Source organism: Leopardus geoffroyi, chromosome E3 (genome assembly GCF_018350155.1).
Source record: "Leopardus geoffroyi isolate Oge1 chromosome E3, O.geoffroyi_Oge1_pat1.0, whole genome shotgun sequence".
In the NCBI taxonomy this organism is placed as follows: domain Eukaryota; kingdom Metazoa; phylum Chordata; class Mammalia; order Carnivora; family Felidae; genus Leopardus; species Leopardus geoffroyi.
The window spans coordinates 30271971-30293148 of NC_059340.1; the positions used below are offsets into that span (position 1 = coordinate 30271971).

A 21178-nucleotide genomic window follows, 5' to 3' on the forward strand; every position below is an offset into this window, starting at 1 on the left:
ATCACACGATCCGATTTTATTTCTTTAATGTTCACTTATTTTTGAGAGAGAGTGAGTTGGGGAGGGGCGGAGAGCGAGGGAGAGGGAGAGAATCCCAGGTGGGCTCTGTGCTGTCAGTGTAGAGCTCGACGTGGAGCTCGAACTCCCAAACTGTGAGATCGTGACCTGAGCGGCAATCAAGAGACTGCCGCTTCACCGACGGAGCTACTCAGGCGCCCCTATAATCACATAATTCTAAAAAGTCCTCAGAAGCAGAGAACTTTCTCTGGCCGCAGGCAGAGAAATGGGCTGGAAGATGTCAGAGATTTGAAGCCTGGGAGGGTTTTGCCCCACTGCTGCTGGCGGGGGGTGCACGGAAAGCACGAGAAGGAATGTGGGCAGCCTCTAGTTGCAAAGACCAGCCCCCCCCCCCATTGGAAGCAGGGGCTCCTCAGTCCCACAACCACGGGGAACTGAATTCAACTAACTACTGAAATGAGCTTGGAACCACATTCATCCCCAGAGCCTCCAGAAAGGAACATGGTCCCACTGACCACTCTGGTCTCAGTCTTGGGAGACTCTAAGCAAAGGACCCACCAGGGCACGGTGAACTTGGACTTCTGACCTGCAGACACATGAAAGGGTAAATAGACTTTGTTTTAAGCCTTCAAACCCGTGGTTGTGCGTTACAGTCGCGACAGAAAACGAATACACCGCATGTGCTTTGCAGGACCTGCCTGCATGCTCACTGGGTCCACAGTCTATATCTGTCCTAGTGACCTGTCACACTGACTTACACCCCTGCTGTCAGAGGTGCACCTTGAAATTAAGGCATTTTTTTCCCTTCAAAAGTCTTGTTGGAGGAGCAGCTGGGGTCTCATTCGGTTGAGCATCCACCTCTTGATTTCGGCTCACATCAGGATCTTCGGGTTATGAGACTCTGTGGGCTCTGTGCTGAGTGTGGAGCCTGCTTGAGATTCTCTCTCTCTCTCTCTCTCTCTCTCTCTCAAAAAAAAAAAAAAAAAAAAAAAAGCCTTGCTGATAAGCACAGACACCATCTGAGATGAAATAATGCATTAGCAGCCTGTCACTGATTAACATGCAACCAGAGGCATTGCCTGTCCCAGAACGTAGAAGAAGCATGTTCTGACACAGAGGCCGGAAATTCCAAGCAGAAAAGGACCCTTCTCTGGAAGGGAAGATCTGGGGAGGGAACAGGTGTGAAAGGACCCTGAACAGCATGCAGGGGCTAAGGGCTCCTTAGACACAGGAAGGAGAGTGGCTCCCGACATAATTTTGTCTGGAGCCACCATGGCCTTGCGGTGTCCTGACTTATGGCTTTGGAACCCGCTGTTTTCCATGCTGAGAATGCCCTTCCCTCGGCCCGTCAGAAGAGCCTTCGATGACCATCCTACCAAAGCAGCATCGCTCTCCCCTGGCCACTCTGGTCCTCTCCATGGCCCTATCACCCTCTGATAGGATCTCTGCATTTGCAGGTACTTATAATTCCCACCCAACTAAGCTACAGGCTCCAAGAATGCTGGGACTTAGCCTCCCTTCTGGTATCCCCAGGGCCCAAACAATGGCTGAGACAGGCTGGGGATTCAGCAAATACCCACCGAATGAACGGAAGACTAAAATACAAGGTACTGTCTGCCAACAGCAATCAAAGACGCAAAGGATGAGAATCTCTAAGGGTGGGGAGGCTAATGGAAGAGAATTGATTGAAAAGGCCCGGATGTTTGCAAGGGAGGCAGGGGTCTGACTTAGATACGAGTTGGCCCGCAGGAGGGTGGACTCATGCAAGAAAAGGCAAGGCAATGGGGGAACAGCAGGGGCGCTCAGGCAATGGGTGTCAATCCAGTTTGCCAGAAGGCAGAGTGTGTAGTCACAGGTGAACGTGCTGTGAAAGGCGTTAAGCTTAAGCATCAGGGTTTAGCACCTGCACCGGCACTCCCAAGTCCCTAGCAAGGTGCTCACAGGGTCACGTGTTTCCATGTGATTTGCACGAAGAGGATGGTTCGCCCACCACCAGTTAAGGCCAGTTCTCCTTCCGGTTGGTTGGCTTCTCTTCCATCTCACTTCCTCTTGCGTCGGGTGGCACTGGGATTTCTGTGGATGATTGTTGGGTCTAGCGAAAGGAAGCTGAGTTGGGAATGCATCAGGCAGCTGTGTAAATAAATATGTCCCACGTAAGCCACCAAACGTGTGGCTGTGTGTCCCGGCAGCGACGGAAAACGAACACACCCAGTGTTGGTGTCCCCACACTACAGGTGAGTGGTACACGTCTTTGCACCTGCTGTCCCCTATGCTGAGTGGGGTTTATTTAAGCAGTTCACAGTCACTTCCCCTACAGTTAAGTAATTGCCAGCTATCTTCATGCAGGAATAGTTTCCAGGAATCCTCTCACTACCCACTGGGCCAATTCACCTGGAATTATGACTTAAAGACATGTCACGATATGAATCTACCCCCGAGGACGTGAGTAACAGAGTAGAAACAAGCTCTGAAGCACACAGAGCCAGAAGCTGGTCTGTGGAAAATTACTCCAAACCTTTGAGCCCATATATGAAAGAAACCTGATGGCAATTTTCCAAATTTAACATTTCTAGAATTTCATATGATGTTACCAATACAAAGTTGTAAGGCTGAAAGAAAAGTTTATAAGTTATCAAGAATAGGAAAACAGGGGCGCCTGGCTGGCTCAGTTGGTTAAGCGTCCCACTTCGGCTCAGGTCGTGATCTCACGGTTCGTGGGTTCAAGCCCCGCGTCGGGCTCTGTGCTGACAGCTCAGAGCCTGGAGCCTGCTTCGGACTCTGTGTCTCCCTCTCTCTCTGCCCCTCCCCGCTCAGGCTATGTCTCTCTCTCTCTTTGAAAACATAAAATGAAAATTAAAAAAAAAAAAAAGAATAGAAAAACAAATTCAATCAGTCAACACGCTGTAGGAAAGATGGAAGGATCGTTCCATGTTCTCTAGAAAGTGGTATTTTAAAGTCGTTGCTGGACGTAGAGGCAAAGAGGAAGAAGAAGAGAGACATATTGGCACTGATGGCTGTGGATGTCAACGGCAGAGAGGCAACAGTCAAAGACAGAGGAAGGGGAGTGCTCCCCCAAACCAGAGGGCCGGACAGAACCTCAGGAAGGGGCCAGAAGAACCTTGAGGGTAACCCTCATGCAGGCAGAGAAAAGGAACTGGTGGTGTGAACCAGCCGTGCTTTGCCAGCCATCGCGCTAAGGGCTGGATGCTGGTGTTTGAGTCTCCAACAGCCTTACCACGTAAGCGCGTGTGTCTTCCCCACAGACACACACCTGAAGCTCAGAAGAGGGAGGATTGCGTCCAAGTCTAGTCAGCTCTGAAACCCACCACAGGATGAGCGAGACCACCAAGAAGTGGGGCTGCGACGAGGAAGCCGGTAGAGGATAGACATGAAAAGAAGGCAAGTGATGGCCAACGCTTAGACATCTTTTAGAGCCAGAGATGGGGAACCCAGATGCCTGCAGGGGCTGGGCAGTCGGCAAGCAATGGAGAGTGTTTGCAACACAAAACTCACAAGCTAATCTTTACTTACATGAACTAATTTATACTGCTTTTTTTTTTTTTTTTTTAACACACAAGGCTTCCTTGGCCTTGCTTTCATTTTCCTTGATACAAGAGCAATGTCTTGACTGTCAAGGAACAAGACTACGTATGTGCAATGATCCCGGGCTGTGGGTTCTTGGTCTCAGCACTGGGAATGGGTGGGGACGGTGGCAAATTGGAGAATTACTCACACTACCCAGTTCCAGGCCATGATGCCAGGTGGAAATGACCCAGGATCGTCAGATCTGATTTTCCAATGGAAGCCAAAAAGACAGATTTTCATGTGAACTCTTAATTTTTAAATGTTGTCAATGAATTTTTTTTTTAGAATAATGTGTAGCCCACAAGATGCATCTGTGAGTCAGATATGAAACCATGTTTGATCCAGAATGAATGAGGTTGGTGAAAATAATAACAGAGACAATGATGATAAACTTGTGAATATTTAATGTGCCAAGAACTGTTCTTACCCGAATGAAATTTAAGCTTCTACCACAACCCTGTAAAGTTCGATATTATTATTCCTTTTTTATATCTGGGGAAACTGAGGCTCAGAGAGCTCCTGTTCATGTACCCAGGAAGCGTGGAGCCAGGATTTACACCACACAGAATGACTTCAGAACCTGGGTTCTTCATCCCCAAAGCTGGTTTAGAGAAGACCTCTGATTTTACACCCAGGAACAGCGTTATCCCAGGGATTGAGGCAGAGCTTATGAAGCATGTGGTTTTCTGAAACTATTTACATTTTTTTACCTGGGTGCAAGAGTGTGTTTTCATTGGAAGGGACGACAAAAGCTTCCATAAAGCTCTCAAAGAGACTCTAGAAAGGACAGAGTGACTGATTTAGGATCATGAGTAACTTTGCTTCAGACAAGCCAGCCCCATAGACTAAGGGGCAGAAGCTGAATGGCCAGGGGTTAAAGAGATAGCAAGCTATACACGGTGGGGGTCAGCCCTTTCTAGAATACTGGCAGTGAAGAAAGAGAAAGCAGGGGTAAGAGAAGATTCTACAGATAAGAGAGATCTGGGCATTTCGTCTGCTGGAGAAGGAGGTGAGGGAGAAGGAAAGAATGAAGCATTTATGGTTCTTACAGAGCAAGGACACTTTGAAAAGGGCCATGCCTTGGCTCCCAAGCACGAGGGTCCCAAGAAGGCTGGACAAGTCGAACTAAAACACAGTTTCACAAAATGGGAGTAGCTTCTCTCCTATGCTCTGCCCCACTCCAACCCAGGAGTGAAGCCCAAGAACTTCCTTACCCATCCACCTGTTTCCTGCTCTCCCTTTCTTCGCGCCACAAAACCGGGGACAGGGTGCCCCACAGGATCTGCTAGTGTGTGTCTCTTACACACCCACCCAGCTTCGACTTCCCGCCAGCAAAGGGGACAGTGTGCGTCTCTTTGCATTCTCCAAGAAAAAACAGCCCCGTCCGCCTGCTTGCCATGTTCTGTTCTGGCATCGTTATCACTCAGATTTGTTTGAACGATCACTCCAGATTCATTCCTCCCCAGTAGGTGAGACAGGTTTTAAAAAAATGAACTATGATAAATAGATGAATTTAAAAGGACAAGAGATGATGAGTGAATGCCACCTACAGAATGTTTGTGTCCCCTCAATATTCATATGCTGAAACCTAACCCCCCGTGTGATGGCATTGGTGGGTGGGGGGAGGGCTTTTGGAGGTGATTAATTCATGAGAGTGGTGCTCTCATGAATGGGATTAGTGCCCTTATAAAAGACACCCTGGAGGGGCACCTGGGTGGCTCAGTCGGTTAAGCGTCCGACTTCGGCTCAGGTCGTGATCTCGCGGTTCATGGGTTTGAGCCCCGTGTCGGGCTCTGTGCTGACAGGTCAGAGCCCGGAACCTGCTTCGGATTCTGTGTCTCCCTCTCTCTCTGCCCCTCCCCCACTCATGCTCTGTCTCTCTCCATCTCTCAAAAATGAATAAACATTTAAAAAGATTGAAAAAAAGAAGACATCCTGGAGAACTCCTTCACCCCTTCTGCCACGTGAAGACACAGCGAGAAGACAGCTGTCTATTAATCAGGAAGTGGGTCCTCACCAGACACTCCACCTGCCAGGCACCTTGGTCTTGGACTTCCCAGTCTCCAAAACTACGGGAAATAAATGCCTACTGTTTAAGCCCCCCAGACTGTGATAGTTTCGTTACAGCAGCTTGAATGGACTAAGACAGTGGATAACTCGGGACAGGAGTCAGCACTGGCTTCTCTGAGGATGCTGCTTTTGACGTGACTCATGAAGACCAAATCAAAGTTAACTAGGGGAAAAGGCGCAAGGGTGGTGGTTGGGAAGCGAAGGGCAAATTCAGGCAGGGCGAACTGCACTGTGAATGGAGAAATAATGCTCTTGGATGGGGGAGGAGTAGTCAATGACAACCACGCACCATCACAGCTGCAGACACCAGGTCCCACACAGGAGGAAGGCTCCTGGGGAGGGTGGGTCAGTGGCTTCAGGGATGAGTGAGCAGAATTAGGAAGTTTAGTGTACAATGTCTGGTGCTTTTGATCGCACCTCTTACATACAATTCTTAGGTTTGGGAAATTTCCCGAGATTCTCCTCTCTTCAAGGCGGAGACGAGAAGCTCCGTTTACTAGACTCCTTTGCAGCAAAGACATAGGTGTTGTTCCTGGCTCTGCACCCTCTAAGCCCAATGACCTGGTCCTGCTGGGGCTCCCGCGAGTTGCCTAACACTAACTAACATTTTCCCTTTCTTTTCAAAGTAACTGAAATGGATGCTGTTGTTCTCAACTGAGAACCCTGACAAAGGCAGGAAGGATGACTAAGTAATTAGAGGAAAAAGGGAGCGACAAAGCTTAGGCACAGGGGCGCAAAACAGTACGATGTGGCAAGGGAGCATAATAGGTTAGGATGCAAATTTTCCCCAAGTCTGAGAAGGACACATCTTCAGCTCGGGAGAAAACAAGCTCAGGACAGCTCTGGGCTGCTGCTATTACCCGCAGCACATTGGGTATCTGCTGTTCCATACAGTACCAGGAGTATTGGGGACACACAGCAAGGCTGTGGGGAGGGGAACATTGGGTTCAGTTGACAGAGTATCTTGTTCTTGAAGTCAGGGTATTACCTGCATCTCCTCAAACCCTTTAACCCCTTGCCACAGTATGGAAGTACATGCTCCCGGGAATCAGAAGCCCTAGGCTGGAGACCACGAACTGTTAACTGGGTGACCTTGAGCACAAGGTCACTCCCATTCTCTGATCTTCAGTTTCCACATCTGTGAAGTTGGGTAACACGTGGTTATATGACACGGCACCCACACAAATGGTTTGTCAACTATGAAGTGCTGAGTAAACATGATGGATGATTCTCACCACGTTTGGGGTACCAAACAGAAGCAAAATACAAATGGAAGTTAAGATTGATGATTTCAGTGGGGGCCGCATGGGGCCCAAGGCCGTGGGTTGTAAGTCATCAACATCAAGAAAGAAACGGCTCTTGAGGAAGATGTTAAGATTATCTGTAGTCAGCCAGGACTCTTGCGGTTGCGAGGGACACTAGCCTCATGCCAAAGTGGCTTCAGAAAACAAACACAACTTTCATGTCAAAGCGCTTGATTCAGGCCCAGTTGGATACAACGACTCAAGCAACAAAATCACACCTCCAACTCCATCTTGTGTTACATTTTTGCTGATCATCCTCAGACAAATTCTTTCTTTCTTTCTTTCTTTCTTTTTTAAGGTTTATTTATTAATTTTGAGAGACAGAGAGCACGCACGTGAGCGAGCCCGAGCAGGGGACACCCTCAGCGCAGACCCCAGTGGGGGCTCAACCCACAAACCACAAGATTGGGACCTGAGCCAAAATCAAGGGTCAGACGCTTAACCCACTGAGCCACCCAGGCGCCTCCCAAATTCTCTGTTTCGGCTACCAAGAAGCTGGCTGCCAAGAAGCGGGCAGCTGCTACAGCCCTGATAGTCTCTGATCTATTTGAAAGGAACACAACCGCAATCTTGAAATTTCTATAAAACCTTTTCGGTATCTCATTGGCCCCAACTAAATGATGTACTCTTACCTGAGCCGATAACTTGGCAGAAATGCGATGATCTCATTGGCCAATGCTCAATCACATGATCACATTCGGAGCCAATCAAAACACTTCACTTTAAAACCTCAGGGTGGGGTGGTTTAGCGCAGGTAGAAGTCGCTCCAACAACCACAAATACCTACAGCCGGTAGTTACTGATTGTTAGTATTTACTATGCTTTGAAGAATCTACATGGAACCCATCTAAAAACGAATCGTACTTAAAAATGCGGCAAACACTCCATGCTTAAAAATGCTGGGAGGAACCTTATTCCAGGGACTTCTATGAATTAGTCATGAGGGTGATTTGAATGCTGCCCTCTGAACAGCGCTTTGACATCTTATGACTCTTCTTTCTACAGAGCTCCCACATTTGTTCCTTTATTTGATCTAAATTTAACCATACTCCTAGGAGTAGAGAAGTTAAGTCACTTGCTTAAAGTCACACAGCCAACCCTGATTTCCTGCCTCGGGGCTTGTAAGTTGTCTGCTCTTGATCCTGGGGTACTAGCAAGAGATAGTATGGGCAAGTTAGGGGAGAGAGCGGGCACGCAGGCGTTTAGGCATGAAGGGTAAACCAGACAGACTCGGTCTCTTGTGTGCATAAGCACAAAGCATCGTGTGGACACAGACAAGAAACCAGACCCTGATTGTTCCCTGTGCTAATGACACAGGTGAGCCCAGAGCCCCCTGGGAGCTCCCGCGGATTCTGCTGGCGACACTGCTTTTCAAGTGAAGACAAGGAGTGAGGGAGTGTGCATCTTTAAGGATCACATAACCTCTATTTTAATTATTAACTTGCTGCATTATTAACTGACCAGCTGTGGGTGGCAGAGAACCAAGGGTCAGAACTCTACGGCAACAATTCGTTCCTGGTGGAGCCCCCAGGCCAGCGGTTCTGAAACCTTCTTTGGGCACATTAAGCACCTGATGAATGATGGCAAACTTCCCTCCAGAAAAAGGCACGACTGGTCTGCAATTTCAGGACTCAGCTCTATGTACCTCCTGCCCATGTCCTGAGGGGCTACCCACACCAGGCCTAATGTCCCCAGGTCCCCTAGCCTTCCTTGGTCTCTTTCCAAATAATAACCCCACCCCCACCCTCACCCCTCCCACTGCCTGCCATGGGCAGCCTTGGGGAAAAGAGGAAGGTGAAGAGATTAGGAGGTGGGACTTAACAGCACAAACCTCAACCATTTGGAGAAGAGAGAAAAATAAAGTTCTCTTCCAGAAGGCACTGGCCAAACTTCCTCTATACATGGATATCCCTACAGCACGCGCACATCTGTTCAGTCCCAAACTTCAAACATATGGATGGCACCTTCAAGCCTTTTGGTTCGTTCCTCCCACACTGTGACAATTTTTCCTCAAGACCAATACACCTGAAGTTAAAATTTTCTTTTAAAAGAGGACTTTCTTTTAAAGTGGAGAGCCACGGGGGCGCCTGGGTGGCGCAGTCGGTTAAGCGTCCGACTTCAGCTCAGGTCACAATCTCGCGATCCGTGAGTTCGAGCCCCGCGTCGGGCTCTGGGCTGATGGCTCAGAGCCTGGAGCCTGCTTCCGATTCTGTGTCTCCCTCTCTCTCTGCCCCTCCCCCGCTCATGCTCTGTCTCTCTCTGTCCCAAAAATAAATAAAACGTTAAAAAAAATAAAAAATAAATAAAAATAAAGTGGAGAGCCACGATGATTATTTGAAAAAAAAAATTAAACTCTCAGAAAACAAAACAATGTTATTGAATCCTAGCTAGCCTTGGTAACTGTGCTCTGAGCCCAGAGATGTTCTTTCTGATTAGATATATAGATGGGTAGGTTTTTAAAAGGGGGGCAGAGAGGGTGGGGAGAGGAATAGCATGTTGGACACACATTCACACCAAACTGCAACTTTTGATGTTATCAGATGGGTTGAAATGATTGCAAAGCCAACAATTTCCTCACCAAATGGTTCAGACTTAACTTCATGCCTCACCCAGTCGGGAACACTGTGATTTATTTAACAGATATCTATTGAGTTACCTACTAAATGCTCTTGGGCATCGATGAATAATGGGGATGAAAGGAAAATACACATGGTTCCTGCCCTCCCAGACAGACTATTCCCTTGGTGGAGACAAACGATGAAATGGAAAAGAAAACAATTTCAAATTGGGTTGGGTACTACCTACAAAAACCCAACAGACCCAACAAGGGGTTACAAGAGAAGGTTGAAGAGGCATGAGATGTACGAGGGTGGGGGGGGGGGGGCTTCACAGACTGGAGCCAAGATCAGAAGGCAGTTTGGTCTTTGAGTGAGTGAGACCGGAGTTTCCAGTAGAAAACTCACGCTCAGGATCAGACTCTCAGGGAGTGGGAAAGTGGTTAGCAGCTGTAACTCGATATCCCAGGCATAATCTGAAGGACACTAGAGAGACCTGCTCTTTGCCCCTGATTCAATCGGAAAGCAAAGCAGATGTTGTCTTAATAGTTTTCCAGTCCAGTGGCCAAGAGAAAACAAAATATGTCATACATGTGGTTGTATTTAAAGGCAAGATTACAACACATGTCCAACAAACGTTGGTTGTTGCTGGAGCAAGAGATTCCATTTGTAATCACAGCTGAGTTAATCTAATTAACTGCAAATGAAGACAGTTTTCAAGTTCAGCCAAAATGGTCACAAGTACATGCTTCTTACAACGTTTTCCCCTCTTCTCTCCTTGAAGGGCCCCAACCTGCCATCCTGTTTTTAAATGCTGAAGTCCTAGTGACATGACGTGAGAGTTTCTATTTGTTGTTTGGCTGGATCTCTGCAGAGACAAAGGCTCAATGCCCTAAAGAAGTTAGATCTTTTAAAATATAAATCAGTACAATGGCTTTTGATCGCAATTGATCAATATCCAGGCCCCAAAATGGAGATTGCACAATCTACCATCAGACTCACTACACCCATAGAGGTCGGTGCTCCACGCCAAGCCCCCTCAGCCTTGCCTAAGAACCCAGGCTCCCACCCTACCAGCCAAGCCCTCTGCGTTTCCCTTAGATGGTTCTGGATAGGAGCATAAGAAAAATCACAGGCTTAACACTGGCCTCTTAAGTGCTGGCGCTTCTTAGGGCAGTCAGTGATGTGGGGTGGCCAGGATGAAAGGCTGACTTTAGCTCTGCTTTGGGGGCCTCTTGAATCATCTATGTTGGGAAGCTGGATGTCCTGGGGGAGGATAATGGATTAAGATCATTCCATTTGAAAGAGTTCACTCAGATACAAGCAAAAAGATAGATGATGACACCACTAGGTTTACAAACCACAGAGCATTTGCTCCCCCATCCCATACAGGATGAAAACTCTAGGGCCATTACATGTTAGGCTCCCTGAAGCAGAAGGGTTAGGATCTGGGGCTTTTGACTCAGGCAGCCCCGGGTTCAAATTCCAGCTCTATCATTCACTATATGTCGAAATGCAGATAAGCCATGCAACCTCTGAGCTTCACTTTCCTCATCCGTGAAAAGGGCATGACACCACTTGCCTGGAGTTGCTTGGAAAATGGGAAATGATGCATATGGAACTGCCAAGATAATGCCATGCACAATGTCAACGGCACGTAGTTTACATCTGCATTCAGTAACAGTACCTTCCCTCTGCCACTCTGTGCGTTCACCAGATCTCCCCTCCTGCCTCTCTTCTCTGGTTTTCTCATACGGCTGCCCCAACTGTAAGCAATCCCTATGATGTCATCCAACCCTGGTCGTTCCACTTCTTCCTTAGGTCACACATTTCTCAGGGGCGACTCTGGGTGACAGCCATCAATACAAGCTGCGGCCAAGGAAGGCGCTCCATCCTTATGAATGGCGATTCCCAAGTGTGCTCTGTGTCAACAGTAACTAAGTCCTGTGAGCATTCCTTGGGAGATGGAACAAAATGGAATTCTGTGGTCATATCAGTTTGGGAAATGCTCAGAGATTCATAGGACACATTCATATATTAAAGGCTCTGAGGAATCTTACCATGAATAACCCCACTTAGCTTTGTTTGCTTTACCCTTCCCACTTTATCTGATTTACTGGTGTCCTGCTATCCGTGGTTCCTTCTTTAAGGGCTTTCCTTTACACCCTTTTTAGTATGAACTAAATAATCCCCCTTCGCAAATAGAGAAATAGGGTTCAGAAAGGTTAAATGGTTAGCCCATCCTGATCCAGTGGGTAGTACCAGAAACACCTGCTCCCTCTTTGAGTCCAGGGCTCTTTGCTCTACATCTGGAAGAAATAGCTTAATAAATCCCTTTCTGCCAAACAATCCCAGAATCTATAAATCACTGGATGGGCTCACGGGATTGCATTGCCTGACAATTTCATCTTCGTAGCAAGGAGAAAACCATAGAGGGAGAGTGATTTGTCCAGAATTAGGGGTGGCAGAGTTGAAAGTGGCACCCAACCTACTAATCTCCAGGTTCAGCTGCCTTTACCTTACGCCCGGGGTTCATGGGTCTGGCTCAAACTCCTCAGCCATCTTCTTCAATTACATCTTCCCTCACTCCAAGGCTAGATCAGTGCTGCCCAATAGACCCTTCTGAAAGAGGGTGGAAACGTCTATAGCCGTGGCATCCCTTCCGATGAACACTAACCACATGTAGCTGTTGATCACTACAGATGAATCTAGTGCAAATGAGAAACTAAACTTTTCATGCCATTTCATTTTGAAAAAAAATTTTTTTAATGTTTATTTATCTTTGAGAGAGAGACAAAGTGCGAGCGGGGTAGGGGCAGAGAGAGAAGGAGACACAGAATCTGAAGCAGGCTCCAGGCTCTGAGTTGTCAGCACAGAGAGTGATGCGGGGCTCAAACTCATGGATGGTGAGATCACGACCAGAGCCGAAGTCAGACACTCAACCAACTAAGCCACCCAAGTGCCCCTCATGCCATTTCATTTTAATGAATATACATTAAAATAGCTGCATGTGACCAGCCACCATATCAGACAGGGTAACTCTGAAGACCAGAAAGCATATTGATTCTATAGACCCACGGATGCAATTATCACAGAAGCAGAAGATCCTTGTAATAACAATGGAGTCTAAGCTGCCTAGACCTTGTTAGGGGCTGCATTCAGTTTCATTTAATGATAGAGCACAACCTATCCCAAAAGATGCATTTGCTCAACCAATTTCCTCCTTTCCTTGGCAACATCTTACCCATCATTCTAATCTAGGCTCAAATTCACCCTCTTTCAGGAAGCTTTTGCTGATCTACCTCCCTCCCACCAAGCATAGCGAAGAGATTCTTCCATGGAACTCCCACTATCCTATAATTGTCCCCAGCGGGATGAAAAGGAAGACAGTTTTTGTGTTGGTTTTGAAACTGGATGAGAGGGGAGAGAGTTTGCCTGGGGGGAGGGAGTTGTGGCAGGGGCATTTGGGGAGTGGTGTGAGAGAGATAAGGAAGATGTACCTAAAAGAGATGGGTAATGCATGACTTTAGCTTTTCCAGCTACCCTAAGAAATCCTCAGTAAAAGTAGGTATTACAATCTATAGTGACACGTGGATCAATCTCACAAGGTTGAGAGGGAAAAGGAAATCCCATGCTTCACAAACAAAACACCCAATATATTAGGAATAAGAGGGGATTTTCTCAACCAGATAAAGGTCATCTATGAAAAACCCAGAGCTGACATCATACATGATGGTGAAAGACTGAAGATCAGTCTTCAGTCCCCCTAAGATCAGTAACAAGACAAGGATGCCTACTCTTGCCACATCTATTCAGTATTACTAAAGATTCTATCCCAGACAATTAGGCAAGAAAAAAAAAAAAAGGCATCCAGATCGAAATGGGAGAAGTAAAACTATCCTCATTTCCAGATAATGTAATCTTGTACATAGAATATGCTAAAGAGTCCACCCAAATACATTAGAACTTCTAAATAAATTCAGAAGTGTTGCAGAATATGAGATCAATATACAAAAAGTAGCTGTATTTCTTCTACATATTGACAATGAGCAAATCAAGAATGAAGTTAAGAAAACAATTTTATTACCACAACATCAGAAAGAATAAATACTGAGGAGTAAGTCTAACCAAAGAAACACAAGATTTTTGAACTGGAAACTACAAAATGCTGTCGCAAAAAATTACAGAAGACCTAAATAAATGGAAAGACATCCATGTTCATAGATTGCAAGATTTAATACTGTTAAGATGGCAACACTCCTTGAATTGATCTACAGATTCAATGAAATCCGTATCAAAATACCAGAAACTTTTTTTGCGGAAATTGACAAGTTGATCCTAAACTTCATATGGAAATTCAAGGACCTGATATAGTAAAAATAATCTTGAAAAAAAAAAGAACAAAGTTGGAGGACTCACACTTCCTGATATCAAAAGTTACTACAAAGCGGCAATAACAGGAAAGTGTGGAACCGGTACAAGAATAGACACATAGACCAACCAATAGAATAGAATTGAGAATGTAGAAATAGACCCTCACGATTTATGGTCAATTGATCTTTGACAAGGGACCCAAGACCATTCGTTCTACAAGTGGTAGTGGGACAACTGGATAGCCACATTTGAGAGAATGAATGTGGACCCTTTACTCACATCATAAATAAATTAATTCAAAATGGATCAAAGACTAAATTTAAAAGCTAAGCTTATAAAACTCTCAGAAGAAAACAGAGGGGTTGAGGCACCTGGGCAGCTCAGTTGGTTATGTGTCCAACTCTTGATTTTGGCTCAGGTCATGATCTAATGGTTCATGGGATCGAGTCCTGAATTGGGCTTTGCGCTGACAGTAAGGAGCCTGCTTGGGATTCTCTCTCTCTCCCCCCCTCTTCCTCTGCCCCTCCCCAGCTCATGCAAGTGTGTGTACTTTCTCTCCCTCAAAAGAAATAAAGACACATTTGAAAAGGAGAAGAAAACATAGGGGTAAATGTTCACGACCTTGGATTAGGCAATAGGGTCTCAGATATAACAACCAAAGCACAAGCGACAACATCAATGAAAAAAAATGGATAAGTTGGACCTTATCAAAATGAAAAACTAGTGAAGATAATCCACAGAATGGGAAAAGTCATATATCTGCTAAAGGACTTGTATCTAGAATATACAAAGAACTATTACAACTCAATTATTTTTGTTTAATATTTTTTAATGTTTATTTATTTTTTTGAGAGAGAGAGAGAGAGAGAGAGACCAAGCAGGGGAGGGACAGAGAGAGAAGGAGACACAGAATCTGAAGCAAGCTCTAGGCTCTGAGCTGTCAGCACAGAGCCTGACATGGGGCTCGAATTCACGGACTGTGGGATCATGACCTGAGCTGAAGTTGGATGCTTAATCAACTGAGCCACCCAGGTACCCCACAAATCGATTATGAAAAGACAGATAACCCAATTAAAAAGCAGACAGAGGATCTGGATAAGACATTTCCCCAAAGAAGATAAACAAATGGCCAATAAACACATGAAGAGATGTTGACCATCATTAACTACCAAGGAAATGCGAACCAAAACCACAATGAGATACCACCTCATACCCGTGAGGGCGGTCAGAATAAAAAAGATAAGATAATAACAGGTATTGGTGAGGGTTCAGAGAAATAGGAACCCTCACATGTTGTGGTGGAAATGCAAAGTACTGCAGCTGTGTTGGAAAACAGTTTGGCAGTTTCTCAAAAAGCTAGGCCTAGAGCTCCCCCATGACTCAGCAATTCCACTCCTAGGTATATAGAAGAGAAAAAGAACATGTCCACACAAAAACCTCTACACGAATGTTCATAGCAGCATTATTCATAATAGCTAAAAAGTGGAAACCACCCAAAAGTCTTAGGAGCTGCAATCCGAGTAAGTAAAATGTGGTATAGTAGATACCCCTCATCTGCGGGGATAGGTTCCAAGACCCCCAGCAGATGCCTGAAACTGAGGATAGTCCCGAAGTCTCTAGATGTTATATAGTTTTTCCTATACATACATCCCTATGATAAAGTATACATTTATACTAAATTTATAAATTAGGCCGAGTAAGAGTTTAACAATGATAACTAATAATCAACTAGGATAATTATAACAATATACTGTACTAAAGGTAGGTGAATGTAGTCTCTTTCTCTCTAAATGTCTCTTTTTTGTGTCTCTCTTTTTTTTAAACGTTTACTTATTTTGAGAGAGACAGAGCATGAGCAGGGGAGAGGGCAGAAAGAGAGGGAGAGAGAGAGAATCCTAAGCAGGCTCCACGGAGCCCGACATGGGGCTCGATCCCAAGACTGAGAGGTCACAACTTGAGCCGACATCAAGCTGGACACTCGACTGACTGAGCCACCCACACGCCCCTGTATCCCTCTCTTTTTTTTTTTAATTGAAATATAGTTGACACGCAACGTCAACTATATGCCTATTGGTTTCAGGCATACACACTCTGTACTTCATGCTGTGTTCACCCCAAGTGTGGGTACCATTCGTCACCATTCAACACCATTATAGTGTCATTGATTATTTTCCTTATGCGGTACCTTTAATCTCTGTGCCTTGTTCGTTCCACCCCGTACCTTCACCCATTTCTCACTCCCCTTCACTTATTTTGCCCATCTAATCCCCCTCCCCTCCCTTCTAGCAACCACCAATTTGTTCTCTGTATTTATGCATGTATGTTTTTGCTTTTTGTTTGTTGTTTTTATTTTGTTTTTCAGATTCCACATATAAGGGAAATGATATGGTACATGTGTTTCTCTGACTTATCTCACTTTGCATAATGCCCTCTAGGTCCATCCACGGTGTCCCCCGTGGCAAGACTTCATTCTTTTTTATGGCTGAGAAGTATGCCATCATATCTATACACACACCACAACTTCTGTACCTCAAAATATCTGATTGATTGTCCTGCACTCACCCTTCTTCTTATGATGATGGGAGATGAGAAAATGCCTGCGTAATGAGATGAAGTGAGTCGGGCGAGTGACGGAGGCCCTGTGACGTAGCGCGACGCTACCACTGACCTCCTGATGAGACTTCGGAAGGAGGGTCATCTGCTTCAGGACTTCGGTCGACCATGGTCACCGAAACTGCGGAAGGCAAAACCACAGATGAGACGGGGCTACTGCATAACCGTACGATGAAATATTATTTGTCAATACGGAGGCAATAATACCACCTACTCCTCATAATTAGTGAAGACTAGATTCACAAGCCTCACCTGGTTCCTGGTTTCCCACCTGCTACTGGCAAGGCTCTTTGTCTGAGCTCGCTCCCATCCCCCAAACGAGTCTTGCTAGGAGACCCCTGTCCTGTTGAATCCTTCACTCCTTTGCAGGACTCCTTTGATCGGCCAGCAATCAAAACTCATGGAGTAGAATTGATTTTAAGAGCCCACACTTCCTGTGCCCCTGGGTGGTTCAGTCGGTTAAGCATCTGACTCTTTTTTTTTTTAAACGTTTATTTTTGAGAGAGAGAGAGAGACAGAGTGCGAGGGGGCAGGGGGCAGAGAGAGAGGGAGACCCAGAATTCAAAGCAGGCTCCAGGCTCCGAGCTGTCAGCACAGAGCCCGACGTGGAGCTCGAACTCACAAACCTCGAGGTCATGACCTGAGCCAAAGTCGGCCACTTAACTGACTGAGCCACCTGGGCCCCCGCCGACTCTGATCTTGGCTCAGGTCATGACCTCAGGGTTCATGAGAGGTTCGCGGGATGGAGCCCTGCACTAGGCTCTGTGCTGATAGCACAGAGCCTGCTTGGGATTCTGTCTCTCCCTATCCCTCTCCCTCTGCCCTTCCCCCACGTCTCAAAATAAATAAAATAAACTTAAAAAAAAAAGATCCCACACTTTGTTCCTCTCTTCCTCATGATTTTAAAAAGTTCTGTGAAGACAGCTCCCTTCACTACTCTTGAAACCAAGGAAATGTGTAAGTGAGTTGGCTCTGTCATTCTCCACGGGTCATTTTTGTATTCCCAGCTAGTGTTCACCAGTTCCTGGAGGCTGGCAGGGCAGGGCAGGGCAGCCCCAAGGGCAGAGGGAAGAGACTGAAGGTGCGTATATCTGTCTGTAGCTTTCCCCCATACAGCTGGGCGGGTTCGCTCAGCTGTTCTTGGAGACTGGAAATTTGGACACCTCGGCCCTGGGCCCTTGGCAGGTGAAATCCAAGGGCACCCCAGCACCCCTGCCAATGGCAGCCCGGCACCTGGGGGAAAACCAGGAGACAGAGAGGGTCTGAGTCTGTGCTGGTAGCTGCCCAGGGTGGAAGGGGACTCCGGCTTCATGCAGGAGCTGCTGGGGAATTGCTCCCACGGAGGAAATTCCAGTCACCGAACAGAACCTGGAAAGTGCGTTCTCTGAGCTTTGGGCTCTCACCTTCAGCCTCCGAGGGTCAGTCCCCCCCTGCACGGCTGGCTAGTCCTCTGTTTCCTCTGGGACTTGGCTGGTTTCTTTTAGGGGAGCTGCAGTCTAGAGTCTGTGGCCAATGGAAAGGAAGCAGGGAGGTTGTGCCCCGGCCGGGGAGGGGAGAGCCTGGATACGGTACCTCCAAAGGGTCCAAGCAGGTCAGAGCACAGCCTCTGTTTACTCCATTTCCGGTGACCTGCAGTTACCCCAGTGTGATCCCCTGGGGTCACAACCCAGCCTGGAGTGTGATGTGTCATTCCAGCTTCTCCCATGGTCCTTTGGGATGGCCTGTGGCCACATCTGTCCAGGGACTGACCCTTAGTAACCCATGGTCTTTGCGGCCCAGGGTGGGCGTGGACGCAATGGCCTGGGTGGCTTTGGGAACTAAGGGAAAAGTGATAGTCCATTCTCCCCACTCCCCAGCATGTGTCTGGGGTCCAGCTGGCCCACTCTCCCACCCACTCAAATAAGGGTCCTCCGGAAGTTAGGGCCGGGGCCGCCATCGAGCCCTTGGGTTTCTCTGAAGGCCTTTGGGGAGCTGCAACGTGCTGCCCACAGCCACTGCCTTCTTCCTGTTCAGTCTGTCACTGAAGCCATTCGTCCAAAACTCAAATGGGACTGTGTCATAGGCCTGTTTGGAAACCCTACTTGGCTCCCCTCCAGGGACTGGAGGCCCACAGATGGGATTTTGCTTGGCCTGCCTTGAGCTTTTTAAAAATCTCGAAGTTTTGCATGAAAGCTGACTTTCCTAGCTTCTCTTGAGACGTGGAGCCCTGATCCTGGGTGGCCACAGCTGGCTGCAGCTGAGCACAACACCTCTCCAGGCATGTGTTCCTCGGGGAACGGCTTCCACTCGACCCCCTGGCCTTACAGCCAAGCCTCCCTTCCTCATCGCACGACCAGCTGGCACCCGCCCGCTTTTGAGTTTCCCACTCTAGGCCAAGGCTCCCGTAGCACAGCTTGGGGGCAGTAGGTCACCTGACCTCTGTCTGCCTTTCCAGCCTTGTTCCTGCTCACCCCTGCGTTCCCTCCCTCCCTCACCCCTACCTCTCGGCCCATGGGCCACGCCAGTCTCTGCCCGCTCACCAAACGAGCCAGATGACGACACGGGTCCACACCTCGTGCAGTTGCCGGGATCTGCATCTGTATCCTCGGGCAGCAGACGTCTGCAGAGCACCTGCTATGCATGTCTGGGCTACGTACTGGGGACGGAAGTATAAGACCCGGGGTATGAGTCTGGGTTCTCCACTGAAACAGACCCAATAGAATAGATGATTGATTGATTGATTGATCAGTCGATAGATACTAATCATAAGGCAATGGCTCATGTGATTATAGAGGCTGAGAAGTCCAAGATCTGTGGGAGGCAACCTGGAGCCTCAGGAGAGCTGATATTTCTAGTCTGAGTCTGCAGGGCTGAGTCTCAGGAGTGCCGAGGGTGCAAGTTCAAGTCTGAGATTGAAGGCACAAGACAGATGTCCCAGCTCTAAGACAGGCAGGCAGAGGGGAAGCATCCTTTCTGATTCAGCCTTTTGTCCCATCTGCTGTACTCAGTCTACCCAGGCACACGTGAATCGCATCCAGAAACACCCTCACAGACTCCCCAGGTCCAACGCTGAACCAAATATCTGCGTGCTCTGAGGCTGACACGGAAAATGGGCCCTGCCATTCGGTCCTCCTTCTCCCGAAGCCTGCAGCTTAGCGAGGCACGCAGAGGGGCAGGAAAATAATTCCAAAACTGAGTGGTGAGAGCTGGAGGGATTCTCACTTCCACTTTCAGCTGCACCTCGAATAGTGCCTCCTCCAAGTCTTCTCTCGTCTCCCCACACCATCAGTGACTTTCTCTTCGGGGCCCCCAGAGAACACACCTCTTGGGAGAGATTGCCTCTCTCTTCTCAGGGAAATGTTCTAAGTCTACAAAAGGATACAGAAGTAATGGAGCAAAGTCCCATGTACCCACACCCGTCCTTAAAAGATAAAGCATCGCAGGGGCGCCTGGGTGGCTCAGTCGGTGGAGCGGCAGACTTCGGCCCAGGTGGTGATCACGGTTCAGGAGTTCGAGCCCTGCAGTGGGGCTCAAACTACATTGGGGTCCTCTGTTCCCCTTTCTCTGCCCCTCCCTCTCTCGTGCTCTCTCTCACTCAAAAATGAATAAATATTAAAAATAATAATAATAAAGCATCACAGGCTAGGACGGCCAAGTTGTCCCCGCCAGGGACCCCCTCAGTCCCTGGCACGTCAGGAGGATGGGTCACACCCGTGCAGGCCTCATCACCTCCCACGCCTGAGTATAGCACTTCCTTGAAATCGTCCCCCCCACGCTCCCCAGCAGAGGACTGATCGATTTATTAAATCGATCATTTTTAGGGTTACCATGTGTGTGTGTCTTTATACTTCGAATCCAGCCCTAAATGACATTGGATTGCCTGTGCCGGCGGCCGCAGGCTCCCCCCCCCCCCCCCCCCCCCCCCCCCCCCCCCCCCCCCGCCATGCACACTGGCGGCCCAGGCTGGGTCCAGAACATTGGATGACCTCTCCTGATGGGTGATGGCGATAAGAGCCTGATGGCAGCACCCAACACTTGCTGCAAATTTGAAGTCAAAAGCTGGAAAAGCAAAGCTGGAAAGCTGCGCGAAACCCAGACAGGGGAGAGGTGGGGGGTGGGGGGAGAGGCGGGGACTAGGTGGAAGAAGCAGAGAGCGCCCCCGAGAGGCAGTTAGGAGAGCATCAGAGGGGGGACCCGGGGCTGGGTGGAGAAGGTCAAGGCATGTTGGGCAGGGAAGAGGCAAACTCCCCCCCTTTAATGCTCCTGCGACACACTCCACAAAATCCACAGCCCTCACTCAGGCGTGGGGGCACAGGCGCGCTTTCAGGGGCCCGACTCCTAGTGCTCCCGGAGGTGCTCCCGTGGCCTCTTGCGGAGCCTAGCTGCTCCCCGAGGCCTCCTGGTGCCGGCTAAGTGTTCAGTGTTATCTGTGGGGGGAAGATGGGGAGGAGGGAGGAACACAGAGAGGGAGGAAGGAAGGAAAATAGGAAGGGGGGGGAGGGAAGGCCGGCCTCAGCTCTGCGATGGGGGTGGGGGTGGGGGTGGGGATGGGGAGGAGCCAGAGCGGCTCCGCAAGGTCTTTCCTGCCAGGACTCAAGGGCCTTATCTGCAGAGGGGCTGCGAGGCCCCCGCCACTGGCCTGCTGTGGCCCCAGGAGCCTTCTGGGCTTTGGGAACCAGG

At 48.1% G+C, this 21178-nt stretch overlaps 1 long non-coding RNA gene across 4 annotated transcripts; it reads right to left on the reverse strand.

Annotated features, from left to right (window-relative positions):
* Positions 1 to 167: 167 nt before the first annotated feature.
* On the reverse strand, positions 168 to 19590 carry LOC123589418. Of its 4 annotated transcripts, none has more exons than XR_006708323.1 (5): positions 19039 to 19590; positions 16469 to 16640; positions 7610 to 7760; positions 1960 to 2148; positions 168 to 984 (listed from the first exon to the last, which is right to left on the reverse strand). It is a non-coding gene; the product is annotated as an uncharacterized LOC123589418 (long non-coding RNA). The 4 variants fall into 4 exon arrangements; XR_006708324.1 differs by having other exon boundaries at positions 19000 to 19590; XR_006708325.1 differs by lacking the exon at positions 19039 to 19590 and adding an exon at positions 17923 to 18769 and having other exon boundaries at positions 168 to 604.
* Positions 19591 to 21178: the final 1588 nt, after the last annotated feature.